Genomic DNA, 24,993 nt, shown 5'->3' with positions numbered 1-24,993 from the left:
AAACTGCATAAGAAGAGTAGTGATAAAGACGCAAGGAAATTCAGTTTCCCAAACAGAGCAATTGATCAATGGAATGCACTACCGAATGAAATAGTGTGTGCCAAAACAATTCACAAATTTATGGATATGTACGATAAATATGGTTTAAGACACGGGAGCTTGACTCATTCCTGTAGAGATACAATTAGGTAAGAACAATTAGGGAAGAGGTGGGCACGCGGTACACAAAAAGTATCGTCTGTACCGGTACCGGTACTTGCCTAAAATTGTAGAGTCACTACCGGTACCGATTAAAAAAAAAAAAAAAAGAAGTACCGAGTACCGACCTGGTACTCGGTTCATGAATATGAATAAAGTAAACTTGCTCAGTACTGATTTTTTTTTTTTTTTTTTTTTTTTGTTACCGACTGAGGACCCAGAGTCCAGACTTGTCAGCAGAGCCGGACCTGAGGAGAGATGAAAGATGTTGTTAGACAATTGTCACAGTCACATTAACTATGGGGTGATTAAAGCATAAGGTTTTGCGATCGTTCAGTCCTTTACGTTCAATACATAGATTGCTAAATATTAACCGGCCACTATAATTCACATTCTTATACACCTAGTTTAATGTCTATCAAAATAAACACAATTTTATGACTACATCGTGTCATTATATGCACAATAATCTAATTAACAATTACACAGTGCACTTCAGTTTTCTATTCCAGTGTTGCCCTCGAGGAAAATGAGCACTTGAAAATGATAGTCAGTGAGTCCCGCCCGTGTTGGTTTAAGCACGTCCTTCCCCAATGAAAACAGACGTTCCACAGCAGCACTGGATGGTATTGGCGTGTTATCAGTTACAAATAAGTCTCTGAAAACCTTGCAAGGAAAGCAGTCCTTGTTGATTTTATGTTTCTGGGGTTTCTACAGAAATTCCTTTACTAGCTTTATCCCAGTCTCCCTTTTCTTCCTCCCTTTTACATAGAGGGGTTCGAAAAACTCTTCCTTGACATCCTGCTCGTCATCATCATCAATGGTGCTGCTCTCTGTGTCCTCTGGCTTGCTCTCCAGTAGTGACAGCATCTTCCCCACCTTCCTTCTCATTTTCTCTATGTCGTAGGAGGCAGACTCAGGTAACCACGCCGACCACTATAGCCTGAACTGGGGATGAAAGGCAGCAGACAGCAGGCAGTCACTGTCCTCGAATGGCCGAATATGCTTTCCACACCCCCTATCAGATACTGCATTCACTAGAGCAGTGGTTCTTAACCTTTTTTCTTGGCGACCCAAAATCCATAAGATGGTCTATATGGCGACCCAAACCCTCGTAAACTTACTCTGCACCAGAACTGAAACAAACATATGTGTCATATCATGTGACTAAAACCAAAGTAGTATTTCAATATTTTATTGATGTCATAATAAATAAATTTCATTTTCATTATATGTACTTCCTAAGAACTAAAATATCAACACATATTGGCAGGAAGAAAATAAATCGAAGATCAGAACATCAAAATAATTCATTCATGTTCATGATACACCTATTTACTCTGACCATTAAGGAGAGAGTCACTATTTTGGATGTTATCTGAGACATAAAGTACTATAATCAGTGAGATCCCTGGCACTGAAAAGTTTCAATAAGCTAATCACACCGGGGTGATTTAGATGACAGACTGCATCTTAGGTCATGCTCTGGTTGCAGACGGTTTCTGTACTTTGTGAGTGCAGAAAATCCTGTCTCACACAGATGAGTTGTAGCAAAGGGAAGGAGTGCTTTCAGGGCTTCACCTCCAAGAATTTCTTTTCTTTGTAAACTCTGATCCAGAATGAGCTCAGTATTCGTTTTGTTTCCTGAAATCATAACGAAGTGTTTCATCATTCTGAACCTCGATGAGCTGCTCCTGGAGGTAGCTGATGTTCGAAATCTCTTCAGGTAAGTCTTCAGCTTCAATGCTGAAGGGATTTCTTACCCAGGCATATTTCATCACATTCTCAGGAATGTAGCGAAAAACTTTTATATGTTCCACAATGATGCTTTGGACCTGGGTGAGAGAAAATTTTTCGTCTTCCAGAAATTCACTCAAAGATGGAACGACGCAGTCTTTCCAGTCTCAGTTATACTCTTCCACAGCTTCAGTTTCCCCTTGAATGCAGTTACCTTCTCTGACAGCCCAACTAATGTCTGGTCGTGACCTTGCACTGAAATGTTCAAGGCGTTAATCTCAGCAAAGATATCTGCAAGATAAGCCATTTGCATCACCTACTTTGAATCAGAGAATCTTTGGGGCCAGTGAATGATTCTTTTTTGCTAGAAATATCTCAGTCTCGTTCCGCATTTCAGGCAACCGTTGGAGCACCCTTCCTCGTGACAGCCACCTAACCTCAGAGTGGTACAACACGTGTACATGTTCTGAACCAAAATCAAAACACATCCGACTGATGATCCTGGAGGGCACAGCCCTAGATTAATGAAACTGACTACCTGGATGACTTCCTGCATCACTTTCTGTAACTCAGGTGACAACCCCTGAGAAGGAAGATTCTCAAGGTGAAGGAGGCAGACGTACTCTCAGCATTGCTGGTGCACAATCACAACAGACATAAAACACTGATTCCACTGAAGCCCTTCTTCCTTGAAGAATGAGTCCACAGTACTGAAAATATCTTCTCTGGTTATGGTTGTGTGTAATGGCCAACAGAACAGAAATTCCTCTTCCATGTCTTCTGGACCTCGGTACCGTACGTAAGCCATGAGCTGGGCATCATTACTCCAAAATGAAAACGATTAAGTTTTAAAATATAAAATGTACAGTACCGGTACGCTACTCCCAGTTGTGTGCATGGTAATAATTTTTTTTTAAGCCAAATGCAATTGCCTACTGTAGGGGGGAGAGAGAGAGAGAGAGAGAGAGAGAGAGAGAGAGAGAGAGAGAGAGAGAGAGAGAGAGAATGTAAAGTGTGAAGTATCGACAAGTACGATAATATGTTAAAAAGTAATAGTATACAACATTAATAATATCAGTAATATATTTATCTCTTGGCGACCCACTCCAAATGGCTTGGCGACCCAAATTTGGGTCGCGACACGTAGGTTAAGAACCACTGCACTAGAGGCTAGCACACCATCAGGTCGGCGCTTTCGTTCACCTTTTTTAATTTCTTGAGGCACATGGCCAGGGTCGGCAGCAGCACTGCCATGTAGGCCTTCTCGCCTTTTCTTTCTCACACGATGTGTGAATATAGATAAATAAAATGTACCGGTTCCGAGTACCGACAAAATATGCTTAAAAATGTACCGTCGGTATCAATTTCGGTACATGACCAAAAAAGTAGTGTCACAACTGCTACCGGTACTCGAATTGTAACTCGGTAATGTAACTCGGTACTTTTGTACCTCGGTACTGCCCACCTATGTATATATATATATATATATATATATATATATATATATATATATATATATATATATATATATATATATATATATATCTGTCTATATAATATATTATAGCAGTAGCCGTGTGTGTGTGTGTGTGTGTGTGTGTGTGTGTGTGTGTGTGTGTGTATTTTGGGCAGCCGAAACTACACATTCAAATCGCACCAAAATTAGCAAAAAAATCGCAAAAAAATCGCTGATGTAAAAAAAACTTGGTCCCATCACGATTGAAAAACTTTTACTATATTTAATGAGCTATCACATTTTGACCAAAAAACGCTGCTCCCCGAGCCCAGCCTAGGATCTCCATAGCATTTTTTGTCCAGAGGTAGAACTAAAATAAACTGTAGCAGTAGTCGTGTGTCTGTGTGTGTACTTCGGACTTGTGTTCGGACAACTTGGGTTCCATTCCTGAAGCTGCAAATAACATGATCAACGGGTTAGCTGAAAAAAATACAAGTGACAGCTTTACACTAGAACAGCACGTAAATGCGAGAGCCCTCCACAGGAGCAAGTGTGAGGGGCCCAAAGGGCCCACGATCACTTGTAATATACAGTCGACCCTCTGTCTTCGCGGGGGTTAGGGGCCTGAGACCCCCGTGAAGATCGAAAATCCATGAAAAATTGGTGCCCCCCTAAAAACACCCCTAGCCCCACATTTCCTTCTTTAATGAAAGAAAACCCCTGTGTACATGTCAATAAACACTTTATTTAAAATAAAAGTATGAAAAAAATAGTTTAATTCCGTAGGTGGATGGCCGCTCACACTGCTCATCACAGCTACACTCTCACCCTCCACCACCGTTACCAGGATTTTCCCTCCTGTAACTTGTCCAGCAATTCTACTTTCTCCAGCAGGGTCATTACCTTCTTCTGGCGCTTTGGGGTGCCTTCAGGAGATGTCTTGGCTGCTCTCTTAGGGCCCATGGTAGATAAAATGATGGTGTCACGGAGAGATCAACGAGTACAAGCACACACAAGCGTGGTCAGACTGAGAATGGGTTTCGGGACAGTTCGCCGTCAAGTCAATTCGCAGTCACAACAATAACAAGACAATTTGCCGTCAGGACTTTTCGCCATCAGGACGATTTCCCGTCATTTATTTACATACCATAATAGTCTTTTAAATATATGAGTTTTAAAACTGGTGGTGGTTTATTGTTTTTATAATAAATGTAGTGACACATGTTGAGGCTCAGCCATATTTTTCCCCACGGTTTGCGTCCACTATGACCGATCAGAATAACACGTTGGATATTGTCATTTGAGATGAATATATACTTGTACCTCTTCAGAGTCGTTTTGAAATACACCCAGGATGTTGTAGTACCAATGAAAAATAATGAAGACAGCTACGGGTGACGCTAGAATATAAGTAAAAGTCGACTACAGCGAAGTAGAAACACGTTAATTATTGGCTAAAAGTGCAACTTATAAATGATATCCAAAGCCTACACCATTGAGTGAACATAGACTTTGATAGATCCCCCTGAAAATTAGTTATTAAAGTATTAATTATTCAAAAATAAGTATATTTATAGAATGACAGGGAATCGTCCAGGGTGCGAATTGTCCTGACGGGGAATTGTCCATGTTTTGATGACAGATTGTCTGACTGCGAACTGACCTGACGGCGAATTAACTCGGAACCTGAGAATGAGAGAGCCTGCCGTGAGAGATTCAAAACAATGCGGGGGTGGCGCAGGTGGCACTGTGGGTGGTATTTAGCATGTGGCACGCGATTTGAATGTGTTTCCATTTTTCTCTGGACTTCAAAAAATGTGATTTGGTTTCCCTGGTGACAAACCGCTAACAATCTAAACCGCAAACAGAGGAACCGCGAGGACAGAGGGTCGACTGTACTATAGCAGTAGCCGTGTGTGTGTGTCTGTGTGTGTTTGTATGTATTTTCGGCAGCCGAAACTACACATTCAAATCGCACCAAAATTGGCATAAAAATCGCAAAAAATTGCTAATTGAAAAAACTTGGTCCCATCACGATTGAAAAACTCTTACTACATTTAATGAGTGATCAATTTTTTTTTTTTTTTACGAGGTGGTCGGCCCAGTCAAAAAACTCTATGTATGCATGCCTCCATATTTCGAAGGTCCTCAGTGAAGTATCCAGACTTAATCTAATATACTTAGGCAGTAGCCGTATGTCTGTGTGTGTGTGTATTTTAGGCATTCAAATCGCACCAAAATTGGCAAGAAAATCACAAAAAATTCGCTGATGTGAAAAACCTTGGTCCCACCACGATTGAAAAACTTTTGCTACATTTAATGAGCAATCAAATTTTGACCAAAAAACGCCGCTCCCAGCGCCTGGTCGGTTGCCGTGGCCGAGTGGTTAATATCTCGGACCTGCATGCGGACAACTTGGGTTCCATTCCGAAGCTGCAAATAACACGATCAGTTGGTTAGCTGCAAAAAATCCAAATGACAACGTTAGATTAGAACAGCACGTAAGCCAGTGGTTCTTAACCTATGGGTCACGACCCAAATTTGGGTCGCCAAGCCATTTGGAGTGGGTTGCCAAGAGATAAATATATTACTGATATTATTAATATTGTATACTATTACTTTTTAACATATTATCGTACTTGTCGATACTTCACACTTTACATTCTCTCTCTCTCTCTCTCTCTCTCTCTCCCCCCTACAGTAGGCAATTGCATTTGGCTTAAAAAAAAATTATTACCATGCACACAACTGGGAGTAGCGTACCGGTACTGTACATTTTATATTTTAAAACTTAATCGTTTTCATTTTGGAGTAATGATGCTCAGCTCATGGCTTACGTACGGTACCGAGGTCCAGAAGACATGGAAGAGGAATTTCTGTTCTGTTGGCCATTACACACGACCACAACCAGAGAAGATATTTTCAGTACTGTGGACTCATTCTTCAAGGAAGAAGGGCTTCAGTGGAATCAGTGTCTTATGTCTGTTGTGATTGTGCACCAGCAATGCTGAGAGTACGTCTGCCTCCTTCACCTTGAGAATCTTCCTTCTCAGGGGTTGTCACCTGAGTTACAGAAAGTGATGCAGGAAGTCATCCTGGTAGTCAGTTTCATTAATCTAGGGCTGTGTCCTCCAGGATCATCAGTCGGATGTGTTTTGATTTTGGTTCAGAACATGTACACGTGTTGTACCACTCTGAGGTTAGGTGGCTGTCACGAGGAAGGGTGCTCCAACGGTTGCCTGAAATGCGGAATGAGATTGAGATATTTCTAGCAAAAAAGAATCATTCACTGGCCCCAAAGATTCTCTGATTCAAAGTAGGTGATGCAAATGGCTTATCTTGCAGATATCTTTGCTGAGATTAACGCCTTGAACATTTCAGTGCAAGGTCACGACCAGACATTAGTTGGGCTGTCAGAGAAGGTAACTGCATTCAAGGGGAAACTGAAGCTGTGGAAGAGTATAACTGAGACTGGAAAGACTGCGTCGTTCCATCTTTGAGTGAATTTCTGGAAGACGAAAAATTTTCTCTCACCCAGGTCCAAAGCATCATTGTGGAACATCTAAAAGTTTTTCGCTACATTCCTGAGAATGTGATGAAATATGCCTGGGTAAGAAATCCCTTCAGCATTGAAGCTGAAGACTTACCTGACGAGATTTCGAACATCAGCTACCTCCAGGAGCAGCTCATCGAGGTTCAGAATGATGAAACACTTCGTTATGATTTCAGGAAACAAAACGAATACTGAGCTCATTCTGGATCAGAGTTTACAAAGAAAAGAAATTCTTGGAGGTGAAGCCCTGAAAGCACTCCTTCCCTTTGCTACAACTCATCTGTGTGAGACAGGATTTTCTGCACTCACAAAGTACAGAAACCGTCTGCAACCAGAGCATGACCTAAGATGCAGTCTGTCATCTAAATCACCCCGGTGTGATTAGCTTATTGAAACTTTTCAGTGCCAGGGATCTCACTGATTATAGTACTTTATGTCTCAGACAACATCCAAAATAGTGACTCTCTCCTTAATGGTCAGAGTAAATAGGTGTATCATGAACATGAATGAATTATTTTGATGTACTGATCTTCGATTTATTTTCTTCCTGCCAGTATGTGTTGATATTTTAGTTCTTAGGAAGTACATATAATGAAAATGAAATTTATTTATTATGACATCAATAAAATATTGAAATACTACTTTGGTTTTAGTCACATGATATGACACATATGTTTGTTTCAGTTCTGGTGCAGAGTAAGTTTACGAGGGTTTGGGTCGCCATATAGACCATCTTATGGATTTTGGGTCGCCAAGAAAAAAGGTTAAGAACCACTGACATAAGCGGACCATAATGGTCCCTTCGACGTCGCCTTGATGGCCGATAGTGACAACGTTAGACTAAAACAGCACATAAACGTTACTCGGATTACCTGAAATCATCGCAATGCGCGTGCGAAACGCGAGGAAACGAGTGAGAAGCACGAGGAATCGAGTGCAAAGCACATGAAAGTGAGTGCGCAGCACGAGAGCCCTACGCAAGAGTAAGTGCGAGAGGTCCCGAAGGGCCCACGAGCACTTGTATAAATAATATATATATATATATATATATATATATATATATTGTTACATAGCCTATGATTTCATCATCCTTTGTGTAATTTTAACGCACAGTATGCTGCATGTTTGATCACGAGCGTGTTCTGCCTCAGTTCCCCCCTTCTACCGTTATAGTAGAGTAAGTCGTCATTTCTGGAGTTCAGAGCAGGATTGTCAACTCTTTGTCCCCATGGCTTCATTTGCGCGTCCTTCTTACAAGTTGTATCAAGCTCTGCTGGCCCCTATATAATGAGCTCAGTCTCTGCTTCATTGCCACTTAGATCTACTCCTCATTTTGTTCACATCTCTGTCCTCCCCTGTACAGTTATTATTATTGTGAGTGCTCAAGAAATATCCAAACATCTAGCAGCTGTGTGTAATTTGAGTATAACTGTTGCAGCATTTTTTCTTGTACTGTGTAGCATAAGGTTGATTCTTGGGCCTAGTGAGGTTTTTGTAATTTGTGTAAGGGTTATTTGTCAGTCATCATTAATAATATTTTGTATCTGTAATAATTTATCTTGCATTAACTGAGCATTACCCGGTGTATTTTTTATTTTATCAGGGCTGACTTAGATAAATTTACTCTTGCTAATTTCGTGTTAATAGAGGCTATTGCAGTTAACCATATATTTAACCTGTTTATTTGCCATTACATTATCCTTATGAGTCCTGAATGTTTTGTTGTTAGTTTGAGCATTAAACTTTAACTTGTAATTTTACCTAACTCTTTTGTTTTGAACCTGGAACTTTACGGGACAGTAGTGATTTTTAGCATTCTCACTTAAAGTGTACATTATCTTTCTCTGTTCCGTAACATAAATTTGGCGACCTCTTATCAGGATATTCAGGATATTATCATAAGGATATTGCTTGATATTTTGTGACTGTGATTTATTCATGATGTCTACTATTACTACACGTGATGAAGCCAAAGATTTTTTGTCAAATGTGCAAACAGTGTGTGATGTAGAAAACAGAACAAAGAATGAACTTAAGGTTGTTGCTCAACAATTAAGAATTGCTGTTCGCTCTCATCATTCTAAAGATCAAATTGTTGATATGATTAATGAAAGCTCGTTTAATGTAACTCCTCCAAATGAGCAAACGCAGATTGAATTAGCTAAGTTACAGCTAGCCCTGCAGGAGGCTCGTGTTAATGAGGCAAATGCTCGTATTCAAGAGGTACAGGTACAGGCTCAGGCACAAATTGAACTTGCCAGGATTAAGGCAGACCATGAGTATCGCATGAAACAAGGTGGAACTGGATCATCTAGCTCTGATGATTTTGATGTGGCTTAAAATGTTAAACTTGTCCCTCCTTTTAATGAATCTGATTTAACAAAGTATTTTCAGTTGTTTGAGAGGGTAGCTACAGGTTTTAGTTGGCCCAAGGAGTATTGGCCAGTACTCCTTCAAACTGTTCTCACCGGTAAAGCTCAAGTAACTTATGCATCTTTGCCTCAGGATCAATCTGATAATTATGATGTAGTTAAGAGCTTGATTCTTAAGGCCTATGAGCTTGTTCCTGAAGCCTATAGAGTAAAATTTAGGACAACTTACAAGCAAGATAAGCAATCCCATGTTGAGTATGCAAAAATCAAAGAAGATCTGTTAGAGCAGTGGTTAAAAATCTAAGAATGTGGATTCTGATTTTGGTAAATTTAAGCAGATGATTTTGCTGGAGGACTTCAAAAGGTGTTTTTATAAAGATGTAAGCCTATATCTTGATGAGAAAAGAATAGATAATTTGTCTGATGCTGCAGTTTTAGCTGATGAATATGTCCTCACTCACAAGAGATATTCTAGAGGAAAAGGGAAAGCTGAGAGTAAGTACGTTGCCTCTACTCAGAGTACAGGTAACAGGAAAGAGAATAAAGATGATGTTTCTCAGGAAGTAAATACCAGCTTCACCTCTAGATTTCAGAAAAGTAAATGTACTTATTGTAGTAAGCTTGGTCATGCTACGGAGAAATGTTTCAGGAGACAGCGTGATGTGAACAAAAAGGAGTCTTTAAATATTCAGTCAATTGGTCTAGTGTCCACTCTTGAGAGTTCCCAGAATTCTTTAACTGAGTTAACTGAACCTGCTTTGAGGGGTAACTTAAATTCTCATGATGGAGCTCCTCTTTTGAGCAGTAACGTGGGTGACACTCTCAAGAGTTCATGTGCTAATTTCCTGTCTGATGGTTTTGTCAGTCCTCTGGACAGTAATGACAGGAAATCAGTTAAAATATATCGTGATACAGGTGCTTGCCAATCCCTTATGCTGACCAGTGTTCTAGGCTCTAATGTTAATTCCTCAGATGAAACTGTAATCTTACAAGGTGTAGGGAATAATTACTTCTCTGTCCCTCTGTGCAGAATGAATTTAGAGTCTGGTTTTGTCAATGGTTCCGTTATGGTTGGGTTGGTTGAGACACTCCCAATGTCAGGTGTAACTTTCTTACTTGGAAATGATATTGGTGGAAGTCAAGTGTGTCCAGCTCCTCAGTTGTCTAGTGAGCCAGTGGCTGCGGCCCAGGATTGTGATGTCCCTGATGTGTTCCCTGCATGTGCTGTCACTAGGGCTAAGTCTAAAGTTACTGGTGATTTAGAGGATAATGATGATGATGATGTTGTCCTAGCTGACACTTTTCTTGCTAATTTGGACCACTCACCAGATGAGGCAGTACCCCATAATGTTGATAATTTGTCTCGTCAAGAGTTGGTTGAGTTGCAGGTTGCTGACCCTGAGTTGAAAGGTCTAGCTAACTCTGCTTACAGTGAAGAAGAGTCAGCCGGTGCTTCTACTTGTTATTATATAAAGTCAGGAGTACTTATGAGGAAGTGGAGACCCCCAACAGCATCAGCCGACTGTGAATGGGAGGTTGTACATCAAGTTGTCATCCCTCGTGTTTGTAGGCAGGATATCATTAGAGTGGCTCATGATTCCAGTTTGGCAGGACACCTTGGAGTGAGGAAGACTGTGGCACGCATTTTGAAACACTTCTACTGGCCAAGTATCTTCAGGGATGTTTCCTGGTATTGTAAGGCTTGTCACACCTGTCAAGTTGTGGGGAAGTGTAATCAGACCGAAAAGGTTGCACCTCTAGTTCCCATTCCTCCTTTTGAGGCGCCTTTCACCCGTGTGTTGGTGGATATTGTGGGCCCTCTTCCTAAGACTTCTTCAGGATTTTCTTATGTGTTGACCCTGATTGATATGGCTACTCGTTATCCTGAAGCCATTCCACTTAGAAATATCTCAGCAAAGAACGTGTTTAAGGAAATGCTAGGGTTCTTCACAAAGTTTGGTCTGCCCAAGGAGGTACAGTCAGACCGGGGAAGTAATTTCATGTCAAATATTTTCAAGCAGTCTCTGAAAGAGTTGGGCATCACCCAGATCACGTCTTCAGCTTACCATCCCCAGACCCAAGGAGCGTTGGAGAGATATCATCAAACACTCAGATCGATGCTCAAGAAATACTGTTTGGAACATCAGAAAGACTGGGATAAAGGTCTTCCATTCGTTGTATTTGTTGCAAGAGAATCTCCAAATGAATCACTGGGCTTCTCACCTTTTGAACTACTGTTTGGCAATGAAGTAAGAGGACCCCTTAAGCTACTCAAGGAATGCTGGCTGTCGGAGGAAGGTGACGTCAACCTGCTGGAGTATGTGATGAAGTTCAAAGAACGGCTGTCCACTGCTTTACAGCTGGCGAGAGAGAATTTAGGAGCTGCTCAGGAGAAGATGAAGACTTGGTATGATAAGAAGTCCAGGTTACGCCACCTTCAGCCAGGAGATCAGGTTTTGATTCTGCTACCAGTTCATGGGCAACCTCTTCAAGCCAAGTTTAGTGGTCCTTATTTCGTGGAGAAGAAACTCAGTGATGTCACCTATGTCATCGCCACACCAGATCGTAGAAAGAATAAGCAACTTTGTCACATCAACATGCTAAAGTTATATCACAGGCGGGACGAAAATAATCCAGACTGCACTGTAGCTGTTCCACCCGAGTCTGCAAGTGAAGCTCTCCCATGCAGTATGAGCCTGAGTGATAGTTTGGGGAAGAATCCTGATATCAAGAATGATCTCCAGACTAAGCTTTCTCATGTACCTTCCGAGGAAAGGCAGGAGTTTTCGGCATTACTGCAGGAGTACCCGCAAGTGTTCCGTGCCACTCCAGGAAGAACTACTGTGTTGATGCATGATGTCGAGGTTGGAGACGCAAAGCCAATTAAATTGCCTCCTTACCGTGTGAACCCAGTGAAAGTTCCTCTCATCCAGAAGGAGCTTGGCTACCTGTTGGACCACAAGATGATTGAGCCCTGTCAGAGCGAGTGGAGTTCTCCTGTCACTCTAGTCCCTAAGCCAGGTGGGTCACAGCGGCTTTGCATCGACTACAGACGTGTTAATCAGATAACTAAAACAGACACTTACCCTCTCCCTCGTGTGGAAGATTGCGTAGACAAGATCGGAAAGGCTAGGTACATAAGTAAGTTTGATTTGTTAAAGGGATACTGGCAAGTACCTATGACTAAACGTGCTAGGGAGATCTCATGTTTTGTAACACTAGGAAAGACTTTTGCATGTTCTGTAATGCCATATGCAGATTGTTTTAGAGTAATAAGAAATTTCCTTTGTAAATTTCTTTTTTCTTTGTGGGGAGGTGTTACATAGCCTATGATTTCATCATCCTTTGTGTAATTTTAATGCACAGTATGCTGCATGTTTGATCACGAGCGTGTTCTGCCTCAGTTCCCCCCTTCTACCGTTATAGTAGAGTAAGTCGTCATTTCTGGAGTTCAGAGCAGGATTGTCAACTCTTTGTCCCCATGGCTTCATTTGCGCGTCCTTCTTACAAGTTGTATCAAGCTCTGCTGGCCCCTATATAATGAGCTCAGTCTCTGCTTCATTGCCACTTAGATCTACTCCTCATTTTGTTCACATCTCTGTCCTCCCCTGTACAGTTATTATTATTGTGAGTGCTCAAGAAATCTCCAAACATCTAGCAGCTGTGTGTAATTTGAGTATAACTGTTGTTGCATTTTTTCTTGTACTGTGTAGCATAAGGTTGATTCTTGGGCCTAGTGAGGTTTTTGTAATTTGTGTAAGGGTTATTTGTCAGTCATCATTAATAATATTTTGTATCTGTAATAATTTATCTTGAATTAACTGAGCATTACCCGGTGTATTTTTTATTTTATCAGGGCTGACTTAGATAAATTTACTCTTGCTAATTTCGTGTTAATAGAGGCTATTGCAGTTAACCATATATTTAACCTGTTTATTTGCCATTACATTATCCTTATGAGTCTTGAATGTTTTGTTGTTAGTTTGAGCATTAAACTTTAACTTGTAATTTTACCTAACTCTTTTGTTTTGAACCTGGAACTTTACGGGACAGTAGTGATTTTTAGCATTCTCACTTAAAGTGTACATTATCTTTCTCTGTTCCGTAACATATATATATATATATATATATATATATATATATATATATATATATATATATATATATATATATATATATATATATATATATATATATATATATATATATATATATATATATATATATGAGAGAGAGTGAGAGAGAGAGAGATTACGAAAATGAAATCAACTTCATTACAGCAGATATGGACAACACGATCACTAATGTCACAGGTATCAACAAAGTCAGTATACGAATTGACTACAGAATGGTCGGTTCAGAACCAGAATTGATTTTAGAATTGAAAGAAAGAAGCTGATCGAAAGAAAAAAGGTGTGCCCTATAAAGGCAAGTTATAACAAAACTGTCTTTCAGTCAGAAGTAAATAACAGATTTCAAGCTTTAATTTTTATTTTTGTCCGACTCTGGGCATAGGCTTCATACCCTGCTCCCAAGACCCAGCAGTCCTCCTCCATACCATACACCTTTACATGTCACCACTAATTGTGACGGTGATGAGTTAAATGACAGACTAACAAAAATGTGAAGGGCATCAGCGCAGGCAGTAAGGAATCCCATTACAACCAAAGCCAACATGCATTCAATAACGACCCTCGAGCTCATGAAAAGAAGAAAGGTGATAAAAGTAAAAACACAGATTGGTGAAACAGAAAGGGCAAAATTGAATATGCTTGTCAAGGAGAGAGAGAGAGAGAGAGAGAGAGAGAGAGAGAGAGAGAGAGAGAGAGAGAGAGAGAGAGAGAGACTGAGATGTGGCCCAGGTAAAGAAAAAAAGGAAAATTCTGAAACAGGTCCGGAACAAAAAAGACACCAGGAGAGGAACAAATTATATCACTGAAAGACAAAAATTGAAAAAATCGTGACGTCATGAAGTGCGGAGAGAAAATGATGGAGTTGAAGACTTTTACAAAGATAACTGCTTGCATCCTTACGAACAGCATAACAAATTTGGAAGAAAATCAACCTCGTGAGCAGGCAAAGAATTCCGAAGAGGGTTTTCAATTACTGATCATATATACATAATGAATCAGTTAACTGAAAAAAAAAAAAAACTATAGAATGTATGAACTGCTGTGACTGAGTTTTGTTGCTCAAGAAAAGTCTTTCGATTCAGTGGAATAAGATTCAGTAAATAAGAACATTGTAAAACAACTCGAAAACGTATAGAAAGAGGGAACTGCTGCAACTAATTACATAAAGACCCAGAAAAAAATTATGATTGCGAAAGCCATGTGTCAGGGAGATACAATTTCGCCAATATTTGCACGTGTCTTGAAAATATTTTAGAGTATTTTCAGAAAGCTAGAATGGGAGAGCAAAGAAATAAACATAGATGGATAATGCTTAAATAATTTAAGGTTTGCAGATGACATTGTCCCAATCTAAGAAACAGCAGAGACATTGTAAGAAATGTTTAATGGCGTGAATAGTGAAATCTCAAAGTAGGGTTAAAGATGAACCGGAGTAAAAGTAATGTTTAATGCAAATACATTAAAAAGTGTCATCAAAATAAAAGAAGAAATTCTTGAACAAATTGAGGAGTATTGTTACATGGGTCAAGTACAAATACTAACGAAAGACCACGGAAACGAAATAAGAATACGCATTACAGCTGCATGGAAAATTTCTGTAAACACAGAATAATCACGAAAAGTAGGTTGCCAGTATTTATGAAATTGAATAGCAGGTATCGAATGTACAGTCTCAGCTATGGTGTATGGTTGTATGATCCGATAGTGTCAAAATCAATGGATAACAAACTAATTCGTTCTCAACGCGCAATGGAAAGGTCAGTGCTGAAACTATCTTTGAGACAGAAGAGATCAACTTGGGTGAGAAAGCAGAATTAAGTCAAAGTCATTACAGAACAGATGTCGAAGTTATAGAAGAATAGAAATGGAGGCGGGCAGGTATGTAGCAAGGAAAAGGGATAACCGATAGAGCAAGAGACTTAGTGACTGAAACCAAGGAGACTGCAAACGTAGCAGAAAATGTTCAGGCAGAAAATGGAGAGATGAGACAGAGAAGTTTTCAGGCAAAACCTGGCAGAGACTGGCTCAGTCAAGGAACTCGTGAAAAAGGCAGTGGGAGGCTTATGTTCGCCAATGGACTTGTAGTGACTGATGATAATGATTTTAATATATACATATACATACATACATATATATATATATATATATATATATATATATATATATATATATATATATAATGCTAGGTGTTTTAGGGTCGGCTTCCCGTCGCTCTAACGCCTAGTGTGTAGCTGGGTTCTCTTTCTAGACCGGGGCTTAGACAAATAAGGGAGAGGCAGGACACAGAAACTCGGGGCAACAACCTTACACGTGTATTGCTAAATTCTACAAGTGGAACAGGTAGATGTCACAAGAGTAATTATTCTGGACAATTATGTCTAGGCCGTGGGTAGCAGTATCACGCAGGATAGTATTTAGGACAAGATCAGGTAAAAGTGAATAGTACGTTAACTAAGATCAGGAGTCCTAGGGCAGAGAAATCAAGCACTGTCACTCGAGGGAAGTCTATACTTTATCTGCTTAGGTAGAGTTCCGTTCACTGGGGCCGAGGTCCTGTTATTACTGTTCGATTGTCTATTTTGTTTGTCTGTTACGGTGTTAATTATTACCGTGGTTCTAGGAGCCTCCAACTGCTCTTAGCGCAAGGCTTCGTCACTGTGGTGGGATTACTTTCAGTCAGACAGACACTTTATTCACTGCTCGGCCGTGTTCACTGTCTCACGGTTACCTTACCTACTCCACCTCTCTTTCACATTAACACTGACAGGTTTTATTTCTGACTTTCTGTGTTTCTAGTAACTCACTGTTCTGCCCTCGCTTCACTGTATCAGTTTCATTGTACTTTCACTGTCATTCACTATCGGGGCTGGGCATGGTGGCGATCAGGTACAAGGGTGGCGAGAATAGCTTAGCCTGATTACTGATGGGGCTGCGTTCCGCCAGGGGTTTCTGTATTCAGGGGCAACAGGATCATTGGTAGGGGTGTCCTCTGTTGTCCGGGGCTGTGGGTGGTGAAGGGTCCAGTGCTCTCAGGGCTTGGGGCTGGAGTCTGGTACTCTGGACTGGGGCCGAACAGCTGCCTGAACCATTTGCTCAGGTGGCTGACAGAGGATGAGGATCTCCGGCATCGAGGTGTGGGGATGTCCCGCCCAGGGGTCCTGGGGGCGGTCTCGAGGTCCTACAGGCTGTGGCCTCCAGTGGTCGGTGATGCAGAGCTGCAGTGTTGGCCTCCATTGGGGTCCATCAGGTGAGGCCTCTTAGGAACCGGCTGTAGAGAGAAGAGCCCGGTGGTGGTCACAAGGCCTCTCCAGCAGTTCTCCAGGCTGGGACCTCCCTCTGGGTAGTAGTCTCGTGGAGGGAAGGCAGCGCCTGATGGAGGAGTGGCTACAGGCTATCTCCTCTCATAGGTCCCGGTTACTGGCCATGGCCTTCTAAGAGCACAGCTACCGGCCGTCGCCAAGGCCTGGCTACTGGCCGTGACCTGTGTGGGGGAGTGGCTACAGGCCGACTCAAGGGCACCTTCAGAGTGGCTGCTGGCCGTCTCCTGACGAAGGCGGGAGCGGCTACCGGCCATCTCCTGATTACCTCCAGAGCTGCTACTGGTCGTCTCTTGTAGGGCACCTTCAGAGCGGCTTCTGGCCGTCTCCTGACGAAGGCAGGAGCGGCTACCAGCCATCTTCTGTTTACCTCCAGAGCGGCTGTAGGCTGTCTCCTGTAGGAGAGTTGGGTGGCTACCGGCTGTCTCAGTGTTGCTGCCTGGAGCTAGAGTAATAGGCCCACCCCAATCCTCTCGGTGGTCAGCTCACCCAGAAGGTAGTCTTTTTTCCTGCTATGGTGGCGGCAGGCAAGTTCTGGGTCATATGGGCACGTGGCCCGGGCGGACTTATGTCTCTGTCGCCTGGAGTCATGTTGCTGTCTACTTGCCCCTCCGTAGGCTCCTTCTGGGGGTGTTGAGCTGCCCTCAGCAAACCTGTTGAGCATTTTACCACCATCTTTGGGGAAAAAGTTATGTCCCTGTGACTGGAGGTTGTAAACATTAGTCTCGTAGGTGTGGTACACTGGCTGCAGGTGTTGGAGGAGCGCGTGCCAGACCGTGGTGGTGGGATTTTCATCCAGCTGGGCGTCGCAGGTGATGAGGAGGGTCGATGGGTTGGTGGAGGTGTGGAGGAGTCGTAGGAGATGGAGGGGTCTACAGACTCAGTGTTTCTGTCCATAGGGCGGCACCCATATGGTTCAGCGAATCCTCATGGTGGCAGGTGTTGTCTCCTGTAGAGAGCTGTGCTGAATGCTAGAGATGGACGATGAGTGTGGGGTTTTATGCTGGAGTGATGCGGTGCAAAGTCCCTGGGGAGTGAAGGTGGCTGGGATTTGGGCCTGGTGTAGAATGAGTGTGAGATGATTTAGGGTAGGAGGTGGAGTGTGATTCTGTGGTGAGGTGGGTGGTGTGGGAGTGTGAGTGTATTGGGCGGGTGGGCAGGAGAGGCAGCCAGAGCATGTGATGATTGTTTTAAGGGTGGGTGTGGGAGGTGATGTGGGTGTGCGGTGTAGGTGTGTCTGGGAGGTGGGTGGGGTGTGCGGGGGTAGACGTGTGGCAGTGGGGTTTGGGGCAGCACGGAGCTCCGGGCGAGGTGGAAGCCTGGTGGGTGGTGGCGTTGTGGGTGTGTGGACAGTGCAGGTGGGGTCAGGTGTGGAAGATACAGCAGGTGGGGGTGAGGGGGCAGGAGAGAGAGACAGGTGGGGTGGGTTGGGGACGGTTGTGGGTGATGGTTGAGGCGGGGGTGTGGTGGCTGAAGGGGATGCGGGCGTGTGGGCAGGACACATGGTGCTGGGCGTGGGGGATGGGGTGGCCAGTGGCGAGGAAGTGGGGGAGAGGTCCGGACTTGGTGGTGTTGATGAATCCTCAGGTGAGGTGTGAGGTGGCGTGGTGGAGGGTGAAGTGGAGGGCAGTGGGGGAGGGGGAGGAGGAGAGAGATGGTGAGGGGGAGATGTAGCAGTCATATGAGGTAAAAGGGAGTGGAGCGGAGGCACCAGGTGGGGAGGGGCGTGGGGCAGGGGCGGGGGACGTGGGGGTGTGAAATGGGCGTACATGACAGTTTCTGAGAGAATGAGGGGTGCCGTGATATTCAATCATCAATTGGTAAGGGTTAGGGATGCTGATGATGGTGTGGGGTCCCATGAACTGTGGTGCGAGCTTGTGGGGGTAGGGAGCTGCACCACCATGAGAGTGTCACCTGGCTTGTAGGGGTTGAAGGCAGTATCGGGGCGAAGGTCCAGGTTATTTTGAAGGTGGGATAGTCACCGCTTAAGGTGGTTGAGTGGGTCATGTGGGGGAAGAGGTGGGGGGCTGTAAGTGTTGTTGCAGGGGTAGGAGGAGAGGTGCTTCCCCAAACACTCATTCATATGGCAAAATGCCATCCTCTCAGGGGCAGGAGTTTATGCCCCATTGCACAATTTTGACATGGATGGGCCAGTCATCATCTTTGGTGGATTCTATCTGAGTGCGGAGTTGGTTCATTAGTGTACGATGGCTTCGTTCGCAGATAGCATTTCCCTGGGGGCAGTAAGGGGACGAGTGTGATATGTGGTAGCCAAAGATCTGGGCTAGCTCCTCCCAGATTTTGCCAGTGAATTCCAGTGCACTGTCAGAGTGGATTGCCTGTGGGATGCCAAAGTAGGGGAAAACATGCCGAATCAAGGAGTCAACAACTGTGACAGTATGGTGTTCCTTTGTCGGGAACACCATACTGTCACAGTTGAGTACATATCATTGAATGTGATGACGTACCGATACCCTGATTTCGGAGGTAGGGGTCCCGCTACGTCAATCACCAATAACTGCCAAGGTTTGTGGGCGGTAATGTGCCCTGATGGACTGGTGGTGCAGGGTGATATCTTTACCCAAGGCACACGCCTGGCAAGATTGGATAATATCCTTGGCTAGGGTGGAGGGATTGGGTGCCCAGTATGTGTCATTAAAGACCTGCAGGAGTTTCTTCGTGTCTGGATGGATTCCATTGTGGGTGTGCAGGTGCTGGAGGGTGTCGAGGGCGGCGTCGGGGGTGAGGATGATATGTCCGGACGGAGTAAGCAGGTGGTCACCCTGGCGATATAGCTTTTTGAAGTGATGTTGGGAAGCCCGGGGAGGTTGTTCCTTATGATGCCACTGTTGGAGGAGATCTGGCTCCGGTTGTATGGCATTGATATGGTGCCGGGAGAGAGCATCAGTGTTGGTATGGAGTTTGCCGGGACGGTAGGAGGTCTCATAGTTGAACTCCTCTAGTGTCTCACGCCATCTAATGAGCTGGGCATTGTGGGTGTCAGACTTAGGCAGCCATTGGAGGGACTGACGATCGGTAATGGTGGTGACATGGGTCCCTGACAGGTATGCCTGGAAATGCTCTAGTCCCCAGATGATGCCTAGGCATTTCCTCTTCATGGCAGTGTAATTTTTTCCGCCTGGTTGAGGGCGCGGCTGTCGCAGGCGATGATGTGCTCGCGGCCCTCTTGGACTTGGGCTAGCACAGTGCCTATTGCAATCAAGGAGACATTGGTGCAGAGTCGGAATGGAAGGGAATAGTTGGGGAAGGCCACGACTGGGGTGGAAATGAGTTTGCCCTAGAGCTGTTGGAAGGCGGCTCGTTTCTCATACATCCAGATGAATGGTTTTCCTTTCCGGGTCAGGTCGTGGAGTGGTTTAGCAATGTGTGCGAACCCCTTCACGAAACGTTGGTAATAGAACATCAGGCTGAGGAAGGTCTGAATCTGATGGTCATCTTGTGGTGAGGGGATGTCCGCGATGGCGTGGAGCTTGTCTGGGTCTGGAGATATGCCAGCCTGGGAGATGACATATCCCAGGAATGGGACAGTTCTGGTGGCCAGGACGCACTTGGAGGGCCGTAGTTTGAGGCCTGCTTGCCATATCCATGCGAAGACCTTGTGAAGGTGCTGAAGGTGGTCGGCCCAGGTCTTGCTGAATACAATTACGTCGTCTAAGTAGGCTAGACAGATCTTCTAAGTGAGGCTGCTGAGGACAGATTCCATAAGTACCAAAAAGGTGGTGGGGGCATTACAGAGGCCGAAGGGTAAGACATTAAGTTCATAATGCTTCCTGTTGCTGTACAAGAAAGCAGTTTTGCCTCTGTCTTCTGGTCACACTGGGACTTGCCAATACCCCATCTGGAGGTCAAGGGCAGAGAACCATGAGGCGCCGTACAGGGAATCTGTGGAGTCATCTATCCGTGGGAGTGGAGTAACGTCCTTGGTGGTTACGTCATTGAGTCGGTGGCAATCCATGCAGAACTGCAATGTGCCATCCTTCTTCTTTACAAGAATGACGGGGGAGGACCAGGGGTTGGTGGAGGGGGAGATGACTCTGGCCTCAATCATCTCTTGAACCTGGCGGTCTTCCTCTTCCCATTGGTTGGGATTTTCCCGCTGGGATGGCTGTCGGATCCGTGGGCCCATCGTGTGGATCTTGTGAGCCAGGTGGGTGGTATGTCCAATATCGGTGGGTCCCGCTGCGAAAAGGTCCTGGAAATCCAGGGGGAGGCAGCAGAGGGTGTCTGATTGGTATGTGGAGAGATGGTCAGGAATGGGGGGCAGGGAGGTGGGGGAGCTGGAGGGGGAGGGGGCGCAGCGCTCGGGTTCTTCCATCTCTCCGATGACGAGACCTACAGGGAGGGTGAGGGGGGATGGGACGAGGTTGGCAATTCGGACTCCCCTTCGGGAAGGAAGGTTGGGGGCAGGAGGCAGGCCGAGAGGGTTCCGGGTGGCAGGTGTGGGGAGAACAGGACTGTCGTACCCGAGGGCCTGTTAAGGGGTACCCAGGCTTCGTGGTGGGGGGGAATGGTCACTGTGGAGGAAGTAGTGGCAGGGAACGAGGGGAGGGAGAAGGGGAGGGGGAGAGGAGGGGGGATCAGGGAGGGGGTAGAGGGAAATGGATTTTTCTGGGCTGGGCCGGGGTGTGCAGGTGCAAACAGCCCGGGGGGGTGGGGGGGGCGTCAGGGGATTTCCGGAACTGGAGCTGTCTGTTGCGGCAATCAATGGTGGCTCCTAGTTTCTGCAGCAGGTCCAGTACCAGATATCCGTCATAGTTGCAGCAGGTAGACTCAAATACGATGAACTTGTGATGTGTTGATGCTGGTTGGTGGGTGTCGACACGCAGGGCCCGGGTTTCCCCATGGATTGACAGGGGGCCATCCCCTGCGTCCACAAGATGAGTAGTCGTTGGGAATAGTGGGCCAAAAGTCAACTTATGACGGGAGAAGTAGTGACTATACAGGCAGGATCTGGCTGCTCCTGTGTCGACCAGAAGTCTGGCTTTCACCCCATTCAGCTTCATCTTGTGGTAAACTGGGGGGCAATATTTGGGGAAGTGGCCCCCACCACCACGGGAAGATGTGGCGGCAGTCCTAAAAATCCAACTGCCTGGGGCCGTCTTTTTCCTCCGGCTCTGGATCTCCGGGTTCGGTATCTTCCACGGGTGCAGGTTCATCCTCTGGCTCCTCGTTCCCTAAGGAGGAGAATTTACGTCTGCCTGCGGTGGTGGTCTTGCACCTTGCAGCTTTCAATTGGTCCCTAATGTCATGCAGTGGGCACCTGGAGCTGCAAGCAGAAAACTCCCGGGGATTTACCAGAATGAGGTTGGGGTTCTCCTGTGACTGAGATGCCAGTGAGTGATGTGAGCCCTAGGCAGGCTGGGTGCTGGGGTGGGGCTGGTGTGGGGCATAGGCAGATGTGGCTTGACTGGAGGAGCCAGGATGCTCGTCGGGAACTTTTTCACCACATTGATTTGCTGGGGTGTGGGGCAGAAGGTCAGGAGTTGGAGTATGAGTTGGATATCCTTATCCATGCCTCCTGTTGGGTCGTGGATTGTAAAATGTTCCTTGACCATGCTGGGAAGAACTCTGAGAAGGGTATTAAAAGTGTGTTGCTCCCGGATTTCATCATCTGCCTCCGGGTAGGCAGCGGTGACCAGGCGTCTAACCTGGATTAAAGTGTCATCTAAGTTGCCATTAAAAGTTAGGCTATCCAATTGGGATAGAGCCACCATTTTACCTAGTGATGGGGTAATGGCCTGAATCACGAGCTTTGTGAAATTCTGCCAGGTGAGCCCCGGGACAATTTTCGGTGCAATATTGGCTGCTGCTTTACCCAGTAGTGGGAGCATAACTGCGATTTTTTGCTTGTCATCTTCGGACCTGATGTATAGCAAAGGTTTAATAATTGCCAGGTATGTATGACCATCATATTGTTCGGGGTCGAATTTGGGCAATTGGATGTGAGGTTTGGTTGCCATTTTGCTGGTATTTCCTGATTACCTCTCTTGTATGCCCGGGTCAAGAACCACCGCTGTCCACCAGTGTAATGCTAGGTGTTTTAGGGTCGGTTTCCCGTCCCTCTAATGCCTAGTGTGTAGCTGGGTTCTTTCTAGACTGGGGCTTAGACAAATAAGAGAGAGGCAGGACACAAAAACTCTAGGCAACAACCTTACACGTGTATTGCTAAATTCTACAAGTGAAACGGGTACATGTCACAAGAGTAATTATTCTGGGCACTTATAAAACTTATGTCTAGAAAGTGGGAAGCAGTATCGTGCAGGATACTACTAAGGACAAGATCAGGTAAAAGTGAATAGTATGTTAACTAAGATCAGGAGTCCTAGGGCAGAGAAATCAAGCACTGTCACTCGAGGAAAGTCTATACTTTATCTGCTTAGGTGGAGTTCCGTTCATTGGGGCCGAGGTCCTGTTATCACTGTTGGATTGTCTGTTTTGTTTGTCTGTTATACTGTTAATTATTAATTTGGTTCTGGGAGCCTCAAATTGATCTTAGCGCAGGGCTACGTCACTGTGATGGGATAACGTTCACTCAGACAGACACTTTATTCACCGGTTGGCTGTGTTCACTGTCTCACGGTTACCTTACCTACTCCACCTTTCTTTCATATTAACACTGACAGGTTTTATTTCTGACTTCCCGTGTCTCTAGTAACTCACTGTTCTGCCCTCACTTCACTGTATCACATTGACTGTACTTTCACTGTCATTCACTATCAGGACTGGTCATGGTGGCAGTCAGGTACAAGGGCGGCGGGAATAGCTCAGCCTGACTACTGACAGGGCTGAGTTCCTCCAGGGGCCTCTGTATCCAGGGGTCCTGGGATCACTGGTAGGGGTGTCCTCTCTTTTCCAGGGCTGTGGGTGGTGAAGGATCCTGCGGTCTCAGGGCTCTGGGCTGGAGTCTGGCCCTCTGGACTTGGGCCAAACAGCTGCCTGAGCTGTTTGCTCAGGCACCTGACAGAGGACTAGGGTCTCCGGCGTCCAGGTGTGGGGATGTTCCGCCCAGGGGTCCTGGAGGTGGTCTCAAGGTCCTGTGGGCTACTGTCTCTGGTGGTCGGTGACACTGTCAGGAGCGAGCTGCAGAGTCGGCCTCCATTGGGGTCTGTCAGGCAAGGCCTTGCAGGAACCAGCTGTGGAGAGAAGAGCCCGGTGGTGGTCACACGGCCTCTCCAGCAGTCCTCCAGGCTGGGACCTCCCTCTGGGTAATAGTCTAGTGGAGAGAAGGCAGCACTTGTTGGAGCAGCGGCTACAGGCCGTCTCCTCTTGTAGGGCCCAGCTGCTGGCTGTGGCCTTCTAAAGGCCCAGCTACTGGCCGTCGCTAAGGCCTGGCTACTGGCTGTGGCTTTTGTGGGGGAGCAGCTACAGGCTGACTCAAGGGCACCTTCAGAGCAGCTACCAGCCATCTCCTGATTACCTCCGGAGTGGCTACCGGCCGTCTCTTGTAGGAGGGTTGAACAGCTACCGGCTGTCTCTTGTAGGCACCTTCAGAGCAGCTACCGGCTGTCTCTTGTAGGCACCTTCAGAGTGGCTACCGGCCGTCTCCTGATGAAGGCAGGAGCAGCTACCGGCCGTCTCCTGATTACCTCCAGTGCTACTACTGGCTGTTTCTTTTAGGGCACCTTCAAAGTGGCTACCGGCTGTCTCCTGATGAAGGCGGAAGTGGCTATTGGCCGTCTCCTGATGAAGGCGGAAGCGGCTACCGGCCGTCTTCTGGTCACCTTCGGAGCAGCTGCAGGCTGTCTCCTGTAGGAGGGTTTAGTGGCTACCTGCCGTCTCCTGGTCACCTCCGGAGCGGCTGCAGGCTGTCCTGTAGGAGGGTTGAGTGGCTACCGGTCGTCTCTTGTAGGGCACCTTCAGAGAGGCTTCTGTTCATCTCCCGACGAAGGCTGGAGTGGCTACTGGCCGTCTCCTGTTTACCTCGACAGCGGCTGCAGGCTGTCTCCTGTAGGAGAGTTGAGTGACTACCGGCCGTCTCAGGGGTGCTGCTGGAGCTAGAGTACTAGCTCCACCCCGATCCTCTTTGTGGTCGGCTCGCCGGGAAGGTAGTCTCTTTTTCCTGCTGTGATGGCAGCAGGCAAGTTCCAGGTCATAGGGGCGCGCGGCCCGGGCGGACTTGTGTCCCTGTCGCCTGGAGTCAGATCGCGCTCTACTTGCCCCTCCATAGGCTCCTTCTAGGGTGTTGAGCTACCCTCAACAAAACTAT

This window comes from Coenobita brevimanus, chromosome 104, assembly GCF_032717465.1.
Source record: "Coenobita brevimanus isolate Jiangsu-jjx chromosome 104, ASM3271746v2, whole genome shotgun sequence".
Classification (NCBI taxonomy): Eukaryota; Metazoa; Arthropoda; class Malacostraca; order Decapoda; family Coenobitidae; genus Coenobita; species Coenobita brevimanus.
Note: the sequence above shows the minus strand (reverse complement) of the source record.